At 45.8% G+C, this 15,034-nt stretch overlaps 48 non-coding genes across 48 annotated transcripts; all 48 read left to right on the plus strand.

Moving 5' to 3' along the window:
- The first annotated feature begins 78 nt into the window (after positions 1 to 78).
- LOC123435635 lies at positions 79 to 197 on the plus strand. Its single transcript, XR_006626879.1, has one exon. It is a non-coding gene; the product is annotated as a 5S ribosomal RNA (ribosomal RNA).
- Positions 198 to 379: 182 nt separating this feature from the next.
- On the plus strand, positions 380 to 498 carry LOC123432645. Its single transcript, XR_006624217.1, has one exon. It is a non-coding gene; the product is annotated as a 5S ribosomal RNA (ribosomal RNA).
- A 230-nt stretch (positions 499 to 728) lies between these two features.
- LOC123437959 lies at positions 729 to 847 on the plus strand. Its single transcript, XR_006629119.1, has one exon. It is a non-coding gene; the product is annotated as a 5S ribosomal RNA (ribosomal RNA).
- A 194-nt stretch (positions 848 to 1,041) lies between these two features.
- LOC123437352 lies at positions 1,042 to 1,160 on the plus strand. Its single transcript, XR_006628537.1, has one exon. It is a non-coding gene; the product is annotated as a 5S ribosomal RNA (ribosomal RNA).
- Positions 1,161 to 1,342: 182 nt separating this feature from the next.
- Positions 1,343 to 1,461, plus strand: LOC123434525. Its single transcript, XR_006625808.1, has one exon. It is a non-coding gene; the product is annotated as a 5S ribosomal RNA (ribosomal RNA).
- A 197-nt stretch (positions 1,462 to 1,658) lies between these two features.
- LOC123437683 lies at positions 1,659 to 1,777 on the plus strand. The gene has a single exon (XR_006628859.1). It is a non-coding gene; the product is annotated as a 5S ribosomal RNA (ribosomal RNA).
- Positions 1,778 to 1,976: 199 nt separating this feature from the next.
- Positions 1,977 to 2,095, plus strand: LOC123437780. The gene has a single exon (XR_006628950.1). It is a non-coding gene; the product is annotated as a 5S ribosomal RNA (ribosomal RNA).
- Positions 2,096 to 2,274: 179 nt separating this feature from the next.
- On the plus strand, positions 2,275 to 2,393 carry LOC123437553. The gene has a single exon (XR_006628727.1). It is a non-coding gene; the product is annotated as a 5S ribosomal RNA (ribosomal RNA).
- A 191-nt stretch (positions 2,394 to 2,584) lies between these two features.
- LOC123435636 lies at positions 2,585 to 2,703 on the plus strand. Its single transcript, XR_006626880.1, has one exon. It is a non-coding gene; the product is annotated as a 5S ribosomal RNA (ribosomal RNA).
- Positions 2,704 to 2,885: 182 nt separating this feature from the next.
- LOC123432646 lies at positions 2,886 to 3,004 on the plus strand. The gene has a single exon (XR_006624218.1). It is a non-coding gene; the product is annotated as a 5S ribosomal RNA (ribosomal RNA).
- A 233-nt stretch (positions 3,005 to 3,237) lies between these two features.
- LOC123437960 lies at positions 3,238 to 3,356 on the plus strand. The gene has a single exon (XR_006629120.1). It is a non-coding gene; the product is annotated as a 5S ribosomal RNA (ribosomal RNA).
- Positions 3,357 to 3,550: 194 nt separating this feature from the next.
- LOC123437353 lies at positions 3,551 to 3,669 on the plus strand. The gene has a single exon (XR_006628538.1). It is a non-coding gene; the product is annotated as a 5S ribosomal RNA (ribosomal RNA).
- A 182-nt stretch (positions 3,670 to 3,851) lies between these two features.
- On the plus strand, positions 3,852 to 3,970 carry LOC123434526. Its single transcript, XR_006625809.1, has one exon. It is a non-coding gene; the product is annotated as a 5S ribosomal RNA (ribosomal RNA).
- Positions 3,971 to 4,167: 197 nt separating this feature from the next.
- LOC123437684 lies at positions 4,168 to 4,286 on the plus strand. Its single transcript, XR_006628860.1, has one exon. It is a non-coding gene; the product is annotated as a 5S ribosomal RNA (ribosomal RNA).
- A 199-nt stretch (positions 4,287 to 4,485) lies between these two features.
- Positions 4,486 to 4,604, plus strand: LOC123437781. Its single transcript, XR_006628951.1, has one exon. It is a non-coding gene; the product is annotated as a 5S ribosomal RNA (ribosomal RNA).
- A 179-nt stretch (positions 4,605 to 4,783) lies between these two features.
- Positions 4,784 to 4,902, plus strand: LOC123437554. The gene has a single exon (XR_006628728.1). It is a non-coding gene; the product is annotated as a 5S ribosomal RNA (ribosomal RNA).
- A 185-nt stretch (positions 4,903 to 5,087) lies between these two features.
- Positions 5,088 to 5,206, plus strand: LOC123435255. The gene has a single exon (XR_006626512.1). It is a non-coding gene; the product is annotated as a 5S ribosomal RNA (ribosomal RNA).
- A 182-nt stretch (positions 5,207 to 5,388) lies between these two features.
- On the plus strand, positions 5,389 to 5,507 carry LOC123434527. Its single transcript, XR_006625810.1, has one exon. It is a non-coding gene; the product is annotated as a 5S ribosomal RNA (ribosomal RNA).
- A 218-nt stretch (positions 5,508 to 5,725) lies between these two features.
- LOC123437836 lies at positions 5,726 to 5,844 on the plus strand. The gene has a single exon (XR_006629004.1). It is a non-coding gene; the product is annotated as a 5S ribosomal RNA (ribosomal RNA).
- A 194-nt stretch (positions 5,845 to 6,038) lies between these two features.
- Positions 6,039 to 6,157, plus strand: LOC123438880. The gene has a single exon (XR_006629996.1). It is a non-coding gene; the product is annotated as a 5S ribosomal RNA (ribosomal RNA).
- A 209-nt stretch (positions 6,158 to 6,366) lies between these two features.
- On the plus strand, positions 6,367 to 6,485 carry LOC123431837. Its single transcript, XR_006623426.1, has one exon. It is a non-coding gene; the product is annotated as a 5S ribosomal RNA (ribosomal RNA).
- Positions 6,486 to 6,676: 191 nt separating this feature from the next.
- Positions 6,677 to 6,795, plus strand: LOC123433412. The gene has a single exon (XR_006624912.1). It is a non-coding gene; the product is annotated as a 5S ribosomal RNA (ribosomal RNA).
- A 178-nt stretch (positions 6,796 to 6,973) lies between these two features.
- Positions 6,974 to 7,092, plus strand: LOC123434528. The gene has a single exon (XR_006625811.1). It is a non-coding gene; the product is annotated as a 5S ribosomal RNA (ribosomal RNA).
- A 182-nt stretch (positions 7,093 to 7,274) lies between these two features.
- On the plus strand, positions 7,275 to 7,393 carry LOC123431708. Its single transcript, XR_006623297.1, has one exon. It is a non-coding gene; the product is annotated as a 5S ribosomal RNA (ribosomal RNA).
- A 194-nt stretch (positions 7,394 to 7,587) lies between these two features.
- Positions 7,588 to 7,706, plus strand: LOC123436349. The gene has a single exon (XR_006627577.1). It is a non-coding gene; the product is annotated as a 5S ribosomal RNA (ribosomal RNA).
- Positions 7,707 to 7,894: 188 nt separating this feature from the next.
- Positions 7,895 to 8,013, plus strand: LOC123435256. The gene has a single exon (XR_006626513.1). It is a non-coding gene; the product is annotated as a 5S ribosomal RNA (ribosomal RNA).
- A 182-nt stretch (positions 8,014 to 8,195) lies between these two features.
- Positions 8,196 to 8,314, plus strand: LOC123437601. The gene has a single exon (XR_006628775.1). It is a non-coding gene; the product is annotated as a 5S ribosomal RNA (ribosomal RNA).
- A 200-nt stretch (positions 8,315 to 8,514) lies between these two features.
- Positions 8,515 to 8,633, plus strand: LOC123437575. The gene has a single exon (XR_006628749.1). It is a non-coding gene; the product is annotated as a 5S ribosomal RNA (ribosomal RNA).
- Positions 8,634 to 8,830: 197 nt separating this feature from the next.
- Positions 8,831 to 8,949, plus strand: LOC123436737. The gene has a single exon (XR_006627950.1). It is a non-coding gene; the product is annotated as a 5S ribosomal RNA (ribosomal RNA).
- Positions 8,950 to 9,149: 200 nt separating this feature from the next.
- On the plus strand, positions 9,150 to 9,268 carry LOC123437419. The gene has a single exon (XR_006628600.1). It is a non-coding gene; the product is annotated as a 5S ribosomal RNA (ribosomal RNA).
- A 188-nt stretch (positions 9,269 to 9,456) lies between these two features.
- Positions 9,457 to 9,575, plus strand: LOC123433413. Its single transcript, XR_006624913.1, has one exon. It is a non-coding gene; the product is annotated as a 5S ribosomal RNA (ribosomal RNA).
- Positions 9,576 to 9,771: 196 nt separating this feature from the next.
- On the plus strand, positions 9,772 to 9,890 carry LOC123434529. The gene has a single exon (XR_006625812.1). It is a non-coding gene; the product is annotated as a 5S ribosomal RNA (ribosomal RNA).
- Positions 9,891 to 10,084: 194 nt separating this feature from the next.
- On the plus strand, positions 10,085 to 10,203 carry LOC123432634. Its single transcript, XR_006624207.1, has one exon. It is a non-coding gene; the product is annotated as a 5S ribosomal RNA (ribosomal RNA).
- Positions 10,204 to 10,403: 200 nt separating this feature from the next.
- Positions 10,404 to 10,522, plus strand: LOC123435823. Its single transcript, XR_006627068.1, has one exon. It is a non-coding gene; the product is annotated as a 5S ribosomal RNA (ribosomal RNA).
- A 185-nt stretch (positions 10,523 to 10,707) lies between these two features.
- On the plus strand, positions 10,708 to 10,826 carry LOC123433402. The gene has a single exon (XR_006624906.1). It is a non-coding gene; the product is annotated as a 5S ribosomal RNA (ribosomal RNA).
- Positions 10,827 to 11,085: 259 nt separating this feature from the next.
- LOC123434530 lies at positions 11,086 to 11,204 on the plus strand. The gene has a single exon (XR_006625813.1). It is a non-coding gene; the product is annotated as a 5S ribosomal RNA (ribosomal RNA).
- Positions 11,205 to 11,401: 197 nt separating this feature from the next.
- Positions 11,402 to 11,520, plus strand: LOC123431709. Its single transcript, XR_006623298.1, has one exon. It is a non-coding gene; the product is annotated as a 5S ribosomal RNA (ribosomal RNA).
- Positions 11,521 to 11,717: 197 nt separating this feature from the next.
- LOC123435824 lies at positions 11,718 to 11,836 on the plus strand. Its single transcript, XR_006627069.1, has one exon. It is a non-coding gene; the product is annotated as a 5S ribosomal RNA (ribosomal RNA).
- Positions 11,837 to 12,027: 191 nt separating this feature from the next.
- Positions 12,028 to 12,146, plus strand: LOC123434531. Its single transcript, XR_006625814.1, has one exon. It is a non-coding gene; the product is annotated as a 5S ribosomal RNA (ribosomal RNA).
- Positions 12,147 to 12,352: 206 nt separating this feature from the next.
- LOC123431710 lies at positions 12,353 to 12,471 on the plus strand. The gene has a single exon (XR_006623299.1). It is a non-coding gene; the product is annotated as a 5S ribosomal RNA (ribosomal RNA).
- Positions 12,472 to 12,680: 209 nt separating this feature from the next.
- On the plus strand, positions 12,681 to 12,799 carry LOC123431711. Its single transcript, XR_006623301.1, has one exon. It is a non-coding gene; the product is annotated as a 5S ribosomal RNA (ribosomal RNA).
- Positions 12,800 to 12,996: 197 nt separating this feature from the next.
- Positions 12,997 to 13,115, plus strand: LOC123435826. Its single transcript, XR_006627071.1, has one exon. It is a non-coding gene; the product is annotated as a 5S ribosomal RNA (ribosomal RNA).
- Positions 13,116 to 13,303: 188 nt separating this feature from the next.
- On the plus strand, positions 13,304 to 13,422 carry LOC123435974. Its single transcript, XR_006627216.1, has one exon. It is a non-coding gene; the product is annotated as a 5S ribosomal RNA (ribosomal RNA).
- A 200-nt stretch (positions 13,423 to 13,622) lies between these two features.
- On the plus strand, positions 13,623 to 13,741 carry LOC123432625. The gene has a single exon (XR_006624199.1). It is a non-coding gene; the product is annotated as a 5S ribosomal RNA (ribosomal RNA).
- Positions 13,742 to 13,935: 194 nt separating this feature from the next.
- Positions 13,936 to 14,054, plus strand: LOC123436739. Its single transcript, XR_006627951.1, has one exon. It is a non-coding gene; the product is annotated as a 5S ribosomal RNA (ribosomal RNA).
- A 206-nt stretch (positions 14,055 to 14,260) lies between these two features.
- LOC123436344 lies at positions 14,261 to 14,379 on the plus strand. The gene has a single exon (XR_006627572.1). It is a non-coding gene; the product is annotated as a 5S ribosomal RNA (ribosomal RNA).
- A 218-nt stretch (positions 14,380 to 14,597) lies between these two features.
- LOC123434532 lies at positions 14,598 to 14,716 on the plus strand. Its single transcript, XR_006625816.1, has one exon. It is a non-coding gene; the product is annotated as a 5S ribosomal RNA (ribosomal RNA).
- A 182-nt stretch (positions 14,717 to 14,898) lies between these two features.
- LOC123431908 lies at positions 14,899 to 15,017 on the plus strand. The gene has a single exon (XR_006623510.1). It is a non-coding gene; the product is annotated as a 5S ribosomal RNA (ribosomal RNA).
- The last annotated feature ends 17 nt before the right edge of the window (positions 15,018 to 15,034 follow it).

Consider the following 15,034-nt stretch of genomic DNA (forward strand, 5'->3'; position numbering starts at 1 on the left):
ACACCCAACGACTAGTAGTAGTAGTAGTAGTAGTAGTAGTAGGGGCAAGCATAAGGAACAAATAGATAGTTGCATGTCGGATGCGATCATACCAGCACTAAAGCACCGGATCCCATCAGAACTCCGAAGCTAAGCGTGCTTGGGCGAGAGTAGTACTAGGATGGGTGACCTCCTGGGAAGTCCTTGTGTTGCATTCCCCTTTTTAAATATATTTTTGCGCCACGTGACAAGGATGACGAGGGAGCGTGATCTATATGACCTCATTTTCTTATTTTTGACGATTACTGTGTGACTTTTCCCACCGCGCTTGACACCCAACGACTAGTAGTAGTAGTAGTAGTAGGGGCAAGCATAAGGAACAAATAGATAGTTGCATGTCGGATGCGATCATACCAGCACTAAAGCACCATATCCCATCAGAACTTCGAAGTTAAGCGTGCTTGGGCGAGAGTAGTACTAGGATGGGTGACCTCCTCGGAAGTCCTCGTGTTGCATTCCCCTTTTTAAATATATTTTTGCGCCACGTGACAAGGATGACGCGGGACCGTGATCTATATGACCTCATTTTCTTATTTTTGACGATTACTGTGTGACTTTTCCCACCGCGCTTGACACCCAACGACTAGTAGTAGTAGTAGTAGTAGTAGTAGTAGTAGTAGTAGTAGTAGTAGTAGTAGTAGTAGTAGTAGTAGGGGCAAGCATAAGGAACAAATAGATAGTTGCATGTCGGATGCGATCATACCAGCACTAAAGCATCGGATCCCATCAGAACTCCGAAGTTAAGCGTGCTTGGGCGAGAGTAGTACTAGGATGGGTGTCCTCCTGGGAAGTCCTCGTGTTGCATTCCCCTTCTTAAATATATTTTTGCGCCACGTGACAAGGATGACGCGGGACCGTGATCTATATGACCTCATTTTCTTATTTTTGACGATTACTGTGTGACTTTTCCCACCGCGCTTGACACCCAACGACTAGTAGTAGTAGTAGTAGTAGTAGTAGTAGTTGGGGCAAGCATAAGGAACAAATAGATAGTTGCATGTCGGATGCGATCATACCAGCACTAAAGCACCGGATCCCGTCAGAACTTCGAAGTTAAGCGTGCTTGGGCGAGAGTAGTACTAGGATGGGTGACCTCCTGGGAAGTCCTCGTGTTGCATTCCCCTTTTTAAATATATTTTTGCGCCATGTGACAAGGATGACGCGGGACCGTGATCTATATGACCTCATTTTCTTATTTTTGACGATTACTGTGTGACTTTTCCCACCGCGCTTGACACCCAACCACTAGTAGTAGTAGTAGTAGTAGGGGCAAGCATAAGGAACAAATAGATAGTTGCATGTCGGATGCGATCATACCAGCACTAAAGCACCGGATCCCATCAGAACTCCGAAGTTAAGCGTGCTTGGGCGAGAGTAGTACTAGGATGGGTGACCTCCTGGGAAGTCCTCGTGTTGCATTCCCCTTTTTAAATATATTTTTGCGCCACGTGACAAGGATGACGCGGGAGCGTGATCTATATGACCTCATTTTCTTATTTTTGACGATTACTGTGTGACTTTCCCACCGCGCTTGACACCCAACGACTAGTAGTAGTAGTAGTAGTAGTAGTAGTAGTAGTAGGGGCAAAGCATAAGGAACAAATAGATAGTTGCATGTCGGATGCGATCATACCAGCACTAAAGCACCGGATCCCATGAGAACTCCGAAGTTAAGCGTGCTTGGGCGAGAGTAGTACTAGGATGGGTGACCTCGTGGGAAGTCCTTGTGTTGCATTCCCCTTTTTAAATATATTTTTGCGCCACGTGACAAGGATGACGCGGGAGCGTGATCTATATGACCTCATTTTCTAATTTTTGACGATTACTGTGTGTCTTTTCCCACCGCGCTTGACACCCAACGACTAGTAGTAGTAGTAGTAGTAGTAGTAGTAGTAGGAGGAGGGCAAGCATAAGGAACAAATAGATAGTTGCATGTCGGATGCGATCATACCAGCACTAAAGCACCGGATCCCAACAGAACTCCGAAGTTAAGCGTGCTTGGGCGAGAGTAGTACTAGAATGGGTGACCTCCTGGGAAGTCCTCGTGTTGCATTCCCCTTTTTAAATATATTTTTGCGCCACGTGACAAGGATGACGCGGGACCGTGATCTATATGACCTCATTTTCTTATTTTTGACGATTACTGTGTGACTTTTCCCACCGCGCTTGACACCCAACCACTAGTAGTAGTAGTAGTAGGGGCAAGCATAAGGAACAAATAGATAGTTGCATGTCGGATGCGATCATACCAGCACTAAAGCACCGGATCCCATCAGAACTCCGAAGTTAAGCGTGCTTGGGCGAGAGTAGTACTAGGATGGGTGACCTCCTGGGAAGTCCTCATGTTGCATTCCCCTTTTTAAATATATTTTTGCGCCACGTGACAAGGATGACGCGGGAGCGTGATCTATATGACCTCATTTTCTTATTTTTGACGATTACTGTGTGACTTTTCCCACCGCGCTTGACACCCAACGACTAGTAGTAGTAGTAGTAGTAGTAGTAGTAGGGGCAAGCATAAGGAACAAATAGATAGTTGCATGTCGGATGCGATCATACCAGCACTAAAGCACCGGATCCCATCAGAACTCCGAAGCTAAGCGTGCTTGGGCGAGAGTAGTACTAGGATGGGTGACCTCCTGGGAAGTCCTTGTGTTGCATTCCCCTTTTTAAATATATTTTTGCGCCACGTGACAAGGATGACGAGGGAGCGTGATCTATATGACCTCATTTTCTTATTTTTGACGATTACTGTGTGACTTTTCCCACCGCGCTTGACACCCAACGACTAGTAGTAGTAGTAGTAGTAGGGGCAAGCATAAGGAACAAATAGATAGTTGCATGTCGGATGCGATCATACCAGCACTAAAGCACCATATCCCATCAGAACTTCGAAGTTAAGCGTGCTTGGGCGAGAGTAGTACTAGGATGGGTGACCTCCTCGGAAGTCCTCGTGTTGCATTCCCCTTTTTAAATATATTTTTGCGCCACGTGACAAGGATGACGCGGGACCGTGATCTATATGACCTCATTTTCTTATTTTTGACGATTACTGTGTGACTTTTCCCACCGCGCTTGACACCCAACGACTAGTAGTAGTAGTAGTAGTAGTAGTAGTAGTAGTAGTAGTAGTAGTAGTAGTAGTAGTAGTAGTAGTAGTAGGGGCAAGCATAAGGAACAAATAGATAGTTGCATGTCGGATGCGATCATACCAGCACTAAAGCATCGGATCCCATCAGAACTCCGAAGTTAAGCGTGCTTGGGCGAGAGTAGTACTAGGATGGGTGTCCTCCTGGGAAGTCCTCGTGTTGCATTCCCCTTCTTAAATATATTTTTGCGCCACGTGACAAGGATGACGCGGGACCGTGATCTATATGACCTCATTTTCTTATTTTTGACGATTACTGTGTGACTTTTCCCACCGCGCTTGACACCCAACGACTAGTAGTAGTAGTAGTAGTAGTAGTAGTAGTTGGGGCAAGCATAAGGAACAAATAGATAGTTGCATGTCGGATGCGATCATACCAGCACTAAAGCACCGGATCCCGTCAGAACTTCGAAGTTAAGCGTGCTTGGGCGAGAGTAGTACTAGGATGGGTGACCTCCTGGGAAGTCCTCGTGTTGCATTCCCCTTTTTAAATATATTTTTGCGCCATGTGACAAGGATGACGCGGGACCGTGATCTATATGACCTCATTTTCTTATTTTTGACGATTACTGTGTGACTTTTCCCACCGCGCTTGACACCCAACCACTAGTAGTAGTAGTAGTAGTAGGGGCAAGCATAAGGAACAAATAGATAGTTGCATGTCGGATGCGATCATACCAGCACTAAAGCACCGGATCCCATCAGAACTCCGAAGTTAAGCGTGCTTGGGCGAGAGTAGTACTAGGATGGGTGACCTCCTGGGAAGTCCTCGTGTTGCATTCCCCTTTTTAAATATATTTTTGCGCCACGTGACAAGGATGACGCGGGAGCGTGATCTATATGACCTCATTTTCTTATTTTTGACGATTACTGTGTGACTTTCCCACCGCGCTTGACACCCAACGACTAGTAGTAGTAGTAGTAGTAGTAGTAGTAGTAGTAGGGGCAAAGCATAAGGAACAAATAGATAGTTGCATGTCGGATGCGATCATACCAGCACTAAAGCACCGGATCCCATGAGAACTCCGAAGTTAAGCGTGCTTGGGCGAGAGTAGTACTAGGATGGGTGACCTCGTGGGAAGTCCTTGTGTTGCATTCCCCTTTTTAAATATATTTTTGCGCCACGTGACAAGGATGACGCGGGAGCGTGATCTATATGACCTCATTTTCTAATTTTTGACGATTACTGTGTGTCTTTTCCCACCGCGCTTGACACCCAACGACTAGTAGTAGTAGTAGTAGTAGTAGTAGTAGTAGGAGGAGGGCAAGCATAAGGAACAAATAGATAGTTGCATGTCGGATGCGATCATACCAGCACTAAAGCACCGGATCCCAACAGAACTCCGAAGTTAAGCGTGCTTGGGCGAGAGTAGTACTAGAATGGGTGACCTCCTGGGAAGTCCTCGTGTTGCATTCCCCTTTTTAAATATATTTTTGCGCCACGTGACAAGGATGACGCGGGACCGTGATCTATATGACCTCATTTTCTTATTTTTGACGATTACTGTGTGACTTTTCCCACCGCGCTTGACACCCAACCACTAGTAGTAGTAGTAGTAGGGGCAAGCATAAGGAACAAATAGATAGTTGCATGTTGGATGCGATCATACCAGCACTAAAGCACCGGATCCCATCAGAACTCCGAAGTTAAGCGTGCTTGGGCGAGAGTAGTACTAGGATGGGTGACCTCCTGGGAAGTCCTCATGTTGCATTCCCCTTTTTAAATATATTTTTGCGCCACGTGACAAGGATGACGCGGGAGCGTGATCTATATGACCTCATTTTCTTATTTTTGACGATTACTGTGTGACTTTTCCCACCGCGCTTGACACCCAACGACTAGTAGTAGTAGTAGTAGTAGTAGGGGCAAGCATAAGGAACAAATAGATAGTTGCATGTCGGATGCGATCATACCAGCACTAAAGCACCGGATCCCATCAGAACTCCGAAGTTAAGCGTGCTTGGGCGAGAGTAGTACTAGGATGGGTGACCTCCTGGGAAGTCCTTGTGTTGCATTCCCCTTTTTAAATATATTTTTGCGCCACGTGACAAGGATGACGCGGGAGCGTGATCTATATGACCTCATTTTCTTATTTTTGACGATTACTGTGTGACTTTTCCCACCGCGCTTGACACCCAACGACTAGTAGTAGTAGTAGTAGTAGGGGCAAGCATAAGGAACAAATAGATAGTTGCATGTCGGATGCGATCATACCAGCACTAAAGCACCGGATCCCATCAGAACTCCGAAGTTAAGCGTGCTTGGGCGAGAGTAGTACTAGGATGGGTGACCTCCTGGGAAGTCCTCGTGTTGCATTCCCCTTTTTAAATATATTTTTGCGCCACGTGACAAGGATGACGCGGGAGCGTGATCTATATGACCTCATTTTCTTATTTTTGACGATTACTGTGTGACTTTTCCCACCGCGCTTGACACCCAACGACTAGTACTAGTAGTAGTAGTAGTAGTAGTAGTAGTAGTAGTAGTAGTAGTAGTAGTAGGGGCAAGCATAAGGAACAAATAGATAGTTGCATGTCGGATGCGATCATACCAGCACTAAAGCACCGGATCCCATCAGAACTCCGAAGTTAAGCGTGCTTGGGCGATAGTAGTACTAGGATGGGTGACCTCCTGGGAAGTCCTCGTGTTGCATTCCCCTTTTTAAATATATTTTTGCGCCACGTGACAAGGATGACGCGGGAGCGTGATCTATATGACCTCATTTTCTTATTTTTGACGATTACTGTGTGACTTTTCCCACCGCGCTTGACACCCAACGACTAGTAGTAGTAGTAGTAGTAGTAGTAGTATTAGGGGCAAGCATAAGGAACAAATAGATAGTTGCATGTCGGATGCGATCATACCAGCACTAAAGCACCGGATCCCATCAGAACTCCGAAGTTAAGCGCGCTTGGGCGAGAGTAGTACTAGGATGGGTGACCTCCTGGAAAGTCCTCGTGTTGCATTCCCCTTTTTAAATATATTTTTGCGCCACGTGACAAGGATGACGCGGGACCGTGATCTATATGACCTCATTTTCTTATTTTTGACGATTACTGTGTGACTTTTCCCACCGCGCTTGACACCCAACGACTAGTAGTAGTAGTAGTAGTAGTAGTAGTAGTAGTAGTAGTAGTAGTAGGGGTAAGCATAAGGAACAAATAGATAGTTGCATGTCGGATGCGATCATACCAACACTAAAGCACCGGATCCCATCAGAACTCCGAAGTTAAGCATGCTTGGGCGAGAGTAGTACTAGGATGGGTGACCTCCTGGGAAGTCCTCGTGTTGCATTCCCCTTTTTAAATATATTTTTGCGCCACGTGACAAGGATGACGCGGGAGCGTGATCTATATGACCTCATTTTCTTATTTTTGACGATTACTGTGTGACTTTTCCCACCGCGCTTGACACCCAACGACTAGTAGTAGTAGTAGTAGTAGTAGTAGTAGGGGCAAGCATAAGGAACAAATAGATAGTTGCATGTCGGATGCGATCATACGAGCACTAAAGCACCATATCCCATCAGAACTCCGAAGTTATGCGTGCTTGGGCGAGAGTAGTACTAGGATGGGTGACCTCCTGGGAAGTCCTTCTGTTGCATTCCCTTTTTAAATATATTTTTGCGCCACGTGACAAGGATGACGCGGGACCGTGATCTATATGACCTCATTTTCTTATTTTTGACGATTATTGTGTGACTTTTCCCACCGCGCTTGACACCCAACGAGTAGTAGTAGTAGTAGTAGGGGAAAGCATAAGGAACAAATAGATAGTTGCATGTCGGATGCGATCATACCAGCACTAAAGCACCGGATCCCATCAGAACTCCGAAGTTAAGCGTGCTTGGGCGAGAGTAGTACTAGGATGGGTGACCTCCTGGGAAGTCCTCGTGTTGCATTCCGCTTTTTAAATATATTTTTGCGCCACGTGACAAGGATGACGCGGGACCGTGATCTATATGACCTCATTTTCTTATTTTTGACGATTACTGTGTGACTTTTCCCACCGCGCTTGACACCCAACGACTAGTAGTAGTAGTAGTAGTAGGGGCAAGCATAAGGAACAAATAGATAGTTGCATGTCGGATGCGATCATACCAGCACTAAAGCACCGGATCCCATCACAACTCCGAAGTTAAGCGTGCTTGGGCGAGAGTAGTACTAGGATGGGTGACCTCCTGGGAAGTCCTCGTGTTGCATTCCCCTTTTTAAATATATTTTTGCGCCACATGACAAGGATGACGCGGGAGCGTGATTTATATGACCTCATTTTCTTATTTTTGACGATTACTGTGTGGCTTTTCCCACCGCGCTGGACACCCAACGACTAGTAGTAGTAGTACTAGTAGTAGTAGTAGTAGGGGCAAGCATAAGGAACAAATAAATAGTTGCATGTCGGATGCGATCATACCAGCACTAAAGCACCGGATCCCATCAGAACTCTGAAGTTAAGCGTGCTTGGGCGAGAGTAGTACTAGGATGGGTGACCTCCTGGGAAGTCCTCGTGTTGCATTCTCCTTTTTAAATATATTTTTGCGCCACGTGACAAGGATGACGCGGGAGCGTGATCTATATGACCTCATTTTCTTATTTTTGACGATTACTGTGTGACTTTTCCCACCGCGCTTGACACCCAACGACTAGTAGTAGTAGTAGTAGTAGTAGTAGGGGCAAGCATAAGGAACAAATAGATAGTTGCATGTCGGATGCGATCATACCAGCACTAAAGCACCGGATCCCATCAGAACTCCGAAGTTAAGCGTGCTTGGGCGAGAGTAGTACTAGGATGGGTGACCTCCTGGGAAGTCCTTGTGTTGCATTCCCCTTTTTAAATATATTTTTGCGCCACGTGACAAGGATGACGCGGGAGCGTGATCTATATGACCTCATTTTCTTATTTTTGACGATTACTGTGTGACTTTTCCCACCGCGCTTGACACCCAACGACTAGTAGTAGTAGTAGTAGTAGGGGCAAGCATAAGGAACAAATAGATAGTTGCATGTCGGATGCGATCATACGAGCACTAAAGCACCGGATCCCATCAGAACTCCGAAGTTAAGCGTGCTTGGGCGAGAGTAGTACTAGGATGGGTGACCTCCTGGGAAGTCCTCGTGTTGCATTCCCCTTTTTAAATATATTTTTGCGCCACGTGACAAGGATGACGCGGGAGCGTGATCTATATGACCTCATTTTCTTATTTTTGACGATTACTGTGTGACTTTTCCCACCGCGCTTGACACCCAACGACTAGTACTAGTAGTAGTAGTAGTAGTAGTAGTAGTAGTAGGGGCAAGCATAAGGAACAAATAGATAGTTGCATGTCGGATGCGATCATACCAGCACTAAAGCACCGGATCCCATCAGAACTCCGAAGTTAAGCGTGCTTGGGCGATAGTAGTACTAGGATGGGTGACCTCCTGGGAAGTCTTCGTGTTGCATTCCCCTTTTTAAATATATTTTTGCGCCACGTGACAAGGATGACGCGGGAGCGTGATCTATATGACCTCATTTTCTTATTTTTGACGATTACTGTGTGACTTTTCCCACCGCGCTTGAGACCCAACGACTAGTAGTAGTAGTAGTAGTAGTAGTAGTAGTATTAGGGGCAAGCATATGGAACAAATAGATAGTTGCATGTCGGATGCGATCATACCAGCACTAAAGCACCGGATCCCATCAGAACTCCGAAGTTAAGCGCGCTTGGGCGAGAGTAGTACTAGGATGGGTGACCTCCTGGGAAGTCCTCGTGTTGCATTCCCCTTTTTAAATATATTTTTGCGCCACGTGACAAGGATGACGCGGGACCGTGATCTATATGACCTCATTTTCTTATTTTTGACGATTACTGTGTGACTTTTCCCACCGCGCTTGACACCCAACGACTAGTAGTAGTAGTAGTAGTAGTAGTAGTAGTAGTAGTAGGGGTAAGCATAAGGAACAAATAGATAGTTGCATGTCGGATGCGATCATACCAACACTAAAGCACCGGATCCCATCAGAACTCCGAAGTTAAGCGTGCTTGGGCGAGAGTAGTACTAGGATGGGTGACCTCCTGGGAAGTCCTCGTGTTGCATTCCCCTTCTTAAATATATTTTTGCGCCACGTGACAAGGATGACGCGGGAGCGTGATCTATATGACCTCATTTTCTTATTTTTGACGATTACTGTGTGACTTTTCCCACCGCGCTTGACACCCAACGACTAGTAGTACTAGTAGTAGTAGTAGTAGGGGCAAGCATAAGGAACAAATAGATAGTTGCATGTCGGATGCGATCATACGAGCACTAAAGCACCATATCCCATCAGAACTCCGAAGTTATGCGTGCTTGGGCGAGAGTAGTACTAGGATGGGTGACCTCCTGGGAAGTCCTTCTGTTGCATTCCCTTTTTAAATATATTTTTGCGCCACGTGACAAGGATGACGCGGGACCGTGATCTATATGACCTCATTTTCTTATTTTTGACGATTACTGTGTGACTTTTCCCACCGCGCTTGACACCCAACGAGTAGTAGTAGTAGTAGTAGTAGTAGTAGTAGTAGTAGGGGCAAGCATAAGGAACAAATAGATAGTTGCATGTCGGATGCGATCATACCAGCACTAAAGCACCGGATCCCATCAGAACTCCGAAGTTAAGCGTGCTTGGGCGAGAGTAGTACTAGGATGGGTGACCTCCTGGGAAGTCCTCGTGTTGCATTCCCCTTTTTAAATATATTTTTGCGCCACGTGACAAGGATGACGCGGGAACGTGATCTATATGACCTCATTTTCTTATTTTTGACGATTACTGTGTGACTTTTCCCACCGCGCTTGACACCCAACGACTAGTAGTAGTAGTAGTAGTAGTAGTAGTAGTAGGGGCAAGCATAAGGAACAAATAGATAGTTGCATGTCGGATGCGATCATACCAGCACTAAAGCACCGGATCCCATCACAACTCCGAAGTTAAGCATGCTTGGGCGAGAGTAGTACTAGGATGGGTGACCTCCTGGGAAGTCCTCGTGTTGCATTCCCCTTTTTAAATATATTTTTGCGCCACGTGACAAGGATGACGCGGGAGCGTGATCTATATGACCTCATTTTCTTATTTTTGACGATTACTGTGTGACTTTTCCCACCGCGCTTGACACCCAACGACTAGTAGTAGTAGTACTAGTAGTAGTAGTAGTAGTAGTAGGGGCAAGCATAAGGAACAAATAGATAGTTGCATGTCGGATGCGATCATACCAGCACTAAAGCACCGGATCCCATCAGAACTCTGAAGTTAAGCGTGCTTGGGCGAGAGTAGTACTAGGATGGGTGACCTCCTGGGAAGTCCTCGTGTTGCATTCCCCTTTTTAAATATATTTTTGCGCCACGTGACAAGGATGACGCGGGAGCGTGATCTATATGACCTCATTTTCTTATTTTTGACGATTACTGTGTGACTTTTCCCACCGCGCTTGACACCCAACGACTAGTAGTAGTAGTAGTAGTAGTAGGGGCAAGCATAAGGAACAAATAGATAGTTGCATGTCGGATGCGATCATACGAGCACTAAAGCACCATATCCCATCAGAACTCCGAAGTTATGCGTGCTTGGGCGAGAGTAGTACTAGGATGGGTGACCTCCTGGGAAGTCCTCCTGTTGCATTCCCTTTTTAAATATATTTTTGCGCCACGTGACAAGGATGACGCGGGACCGTGATCTATATGACCTCATTTTCTTATTTTTGACGATTACTGTGTGACTTTTCCCACCGCGCTTGACACCCAACGAGTAGTAGTAGTAGTAGTAGTAGTAGTAGTAGTAGTAGTAGTAGTAGTAGTAGTAGTAGTAGTAGTAGTAGTAGTAGTAGTAGTAGTAGTAGTAGTAGTAGGGGCAAGCATAAGGAACAAATAGATAGTTGCATGTCGGATGCGATCATACCAGCACTAAAGCACCGGATCCCATCAGAACTCCGAAGTTAAGCGTGCTTGGGCGAGAGTAGTACTAGGATGGGTGACCTCCTGGGAAGTCCTCGTGTTGCATTCCCCTTTTTAAATATATTTTTGCGCCACGTGACAAGGATGACGCGGGAACGTGATCTATATGACCTCATTTTCTTATTTTTGACGATTACTGCGTGACTTTTCCCACCGCGCTTGACACCCAACGACTAGTAGTAGTAGTAGTAGTAGTAGTAGTAGTAGTAGGGGCAAGCACAAGGAACAAATAGATAGTTGCATGTCGGATGCGATCATACCAGCACTAAAGCACCGGATCCCATCACAACTCCGAAGTTAAGCGTGCTTGGGCGAGAGTAGTACTAGGATGGGTGACCTCCTGGGAAGTCCTCGTGTTGCATTCCCCTTTTTAAATATATTTTTGCGCCACGTGACAAGGATGACGCGGGAGCGTGATCTATATGACCTCATTTTCTTATTTTTGACGATTACTGTGTGACTTTTCCCACCGCGCTTGACACCCAACGACTAGTAGTAGTAGTACTAGTAGTAGTAGTAGTAGTAGGGGCAAGCATAAGGAACAAATAGATAGTTGCATGTCGGATGCGATCATACCAGCACTAAAGCACCGGATCCCATCAGAACTCTGAAGTTAAGCGTGCTTGGGCGAGAGTAGTACTAGGATGGGTGACCTCCTGGGAAGTCCTCGTGTTGCATTCCCCTTTTTAAATATATTTTTGCGCCACGTGACAAGGATGACGTGGGAGCGTGATCTATATGACCTCATTTTTTTATTTTTGACGATTACTGTGTGAGTTTTCCCACCGCGCTTGACACCCAACGACTAGTAGTAGTAGTAGTAGTAGTAGTAGTAGGGGCAAGCATAAGGAACAAATAGATAGTTGCATGTCGGATGCGATCATACCAGCACTAAAGCACCGGATCCCATCAGAACTCCGAAGTTAAGCGTGCTTGGGCGAGAGTAGTACTAGGATGGGTGACCTCCTGGGAAGTCCTCGTGTTGCATTCCCCTTTTTAAATATATTTTTGCGCCACGTGACAAGGATGACGCGGGAACGTGATCTATATGACCTCATTTTCTTATTTTTGACGATTACTGTGTGACTTTTCCCACCGCGCTTGACACCCAACGACTAGTAGTAGTAGTAGTAGTAGTAGTAGTAGTAGTATTAGTAGTAGGGGCAAGCATAAGGAACAAATAGATAGTTGCATGTCGGATGCGATCATACCAGCACTAAAGCACCGGATCCCATCACAACTCCGAAGTTAAGCGTGCTTGGGCGAGAGTAGTACTAGGATGGGTGACCTCCTGGGAAGTCCTCGTGTTGCATTCCCCTTTTTAAATATATTTTTGCGCCACGTGACAAGGATGACGCGGGAACGTGATCTATATGACCTCATTTTCTTATTTTTGACGATTACTGTGTGACTTTTCCCACCGCGCTTGACACCCAACGACTAGTAGTAGTAGTAGTAGTAGTAGTAGTAGTAGTAGTAGTAGTAGTAGGGGCAAGCATAAGGAACAAATAGATAGTTGCATGTCGGATGCGATCATACCAGCACTAAAGCACCGGATCCCATCACAACTCCGAAGTTAAGCGTGCTTGGGCGAGAGTAGTACTAGGATGGGTGACCTCCTGGGAAGTCCTCGTGTTGCATTCCCCTTTTTAAATATATTTTTGCGCCACGTGACAAGGATGACGCGGGAGCGTGATCTATATGACCTCATTTTCTTATTTTTGACGATTACTGTGTGACTTTTCCCACCGCGCTTGACACCCAACGACTAGTAGTAGTAGTACTAGTAGTAGTAGTAGTAGTAGGGGCAAGCATAAGGAACAAATAGATAGTTGCATGTCGGATGCGATCATACCAGCACTAAAGCACCGGATCCCATCAGAACTCTGAAGTTAAGCGTGCTTGGGCGAGAGTAGTACTAGGATGGGTGACCTCCTGGGAAGTCCTCGTGTTGCATTCCCCTTTTTAAATATATTTTTGCGCCACGTGACAAGGATGACGTGGGAGCGTGATCTATATGACCTCATTTTCTTATTTTTGACGATTACTGTGTGAGTTTTCCCACCGCGCTTGACACCCAACGACTAGTAGTAGTAGTAGTAGTAGTAGTAGTGGCAAGCATAAGGAACAAATAGATAGTTGCATGTCGGATGCGATCATACCAGCACTAAAGCCCCGGATCCCATCAGAACTCCGAAGTTAAGCGTGCTTGGGCGAGAGTAGTACTAGGATGGGTGACCTCCTGGGAAGTCCTCGTGTTGCATTCCCCTTTTTAAATATATTTTTGCGCCACGTGACAAGGATGACGCGGGAGCGTGATCTATATAACCTCATTTTCTTATTTTGGACGATTACTGTGTGACTTTTCCCACCGCGCTTGACACCCAACGACTAGTAGTAGTAGTAGTAGTAGTAGTAGTAGTAGTAGTAGGGGCAAGCATAAGGAACAAATAGATAGTTGCATGTCGGATGCGATCATACCAGCACTAAAGCATCGGATCCCATCAGAACTCCAAAGTTAAGCGTGCTTGGGCGATAGTAGTACTAGGATGGGTGACCTCCTGGGAAGTCCTCGTGTTGCATTCCCCTTTTTAAATATATTTTTGCGCCACGTGACAAGGATGACGCGGGAGCGTGATCTATATGACCTCATTTTCTTATTTTTGACGATTACTGTGTGACTTTTCCCACCGCGCTTGACACCCAACGACTAGTAGTAGTAGTAGTAGTAGTAGTAGTATTAGGGGCAAGCATAAGGAACAAATAGATAGTTGCAAGTCGGATGCGATCATACCAGCACTAAAGCACCGGATCCCATCAGAACTCCGAAGTTAAGCGCGCTTGGGCGAGAGTAGTACTAGGATGGGTGACCTCCTGGGAAGTCCTCGTGTTGCATTCCCCTTTTTAAATATATTTTTGCGCCACGTGACAAGGATGACGCGGGACCGTGATCTATATGACCTCATTTTCTTATTTTTGACGATTACTGTGTGACTTTTCCCACCGCGCTTGACACCCAACGACTAGTAGTAGTAGTAGTAGTAGTAGTAGTAGTAGTAGTAGTAGTAGGGGCAAGCATAAGGAACAAATAGATAGTTGCATGTCGGATGCGATCATACCAGCACTAAAGCACCGGATCCCATCAGAACTCCGAAGTTAAGCGCGCTTGGGCGAGAGTAGTACTAGGATGGGTGACCTCCTGGGAATTTCTCGTGTTGCATTCCCCTTTTTAAATATATTTTTGCGCCACGTGACAAGGATGACGCGGGACCGTGATCTATATGACCTCATTTTCTTATTTTTGACGATTACTGTGTGACTTTTCCCACCGCGCTTGACACCCAACGACTAGTAGTAGTAGTAGTAGTAGTAGTAGTAGTAGTAGTAGTAGTAGTAGTAGTAGTAGGGGCAAGCATAAGGAACAAATAGATAGTTGCATGTCGGATGCGATCATACCAGCACTAAAGCACCGGATCCCATCAGAACTCCGAAGTTAAGCGTGCTTGGGCGAGAGTAGTACTAGGATGGGTGACCTCCTGGGAAGTCCTCGTGTTGCATTCCCCTTTTTAAATATATTTTTGCGCCACGTGACAAGGATGACGAGGGAGCGTGATCTATATGACCTCATTTTCTTATTTTTGACGATTACTGTGTGACTTTTCCCACCGCGCTTGACACCCAACGACTAGTACTAGTAGTAGTAGTAGGGGCAAGCATAAGGAACAAATAGATAGTTGCATGTCGGATGCGATCATACCAGCACTAAAGCACCATATCCCATCAGAACTTCGAAGTTAAGCGTGCTTGGGCGAGAGTAGTACTAGGATGGGTGACCTCCTGGGAAGTCCTCGTGTTGCATTCCCCTTTTTAAATATATTT

Source organism: Hordeum vulgare, chromosome 2H (assembly GCF_904849725.1).
Source record: "Hordeum vulgare subsp. vulgare chromosome 2H, MorexV3_pseudomolecules_assembly, whole genome shotgun sequence".
Taxonomy (NCBI): domain Eukaryota; kingdom Viridiplantae; phylum Streptophyta; class Magnoliopsida; order Poales; family Poaceae; genus Hordeum; species Hordeum vulgare.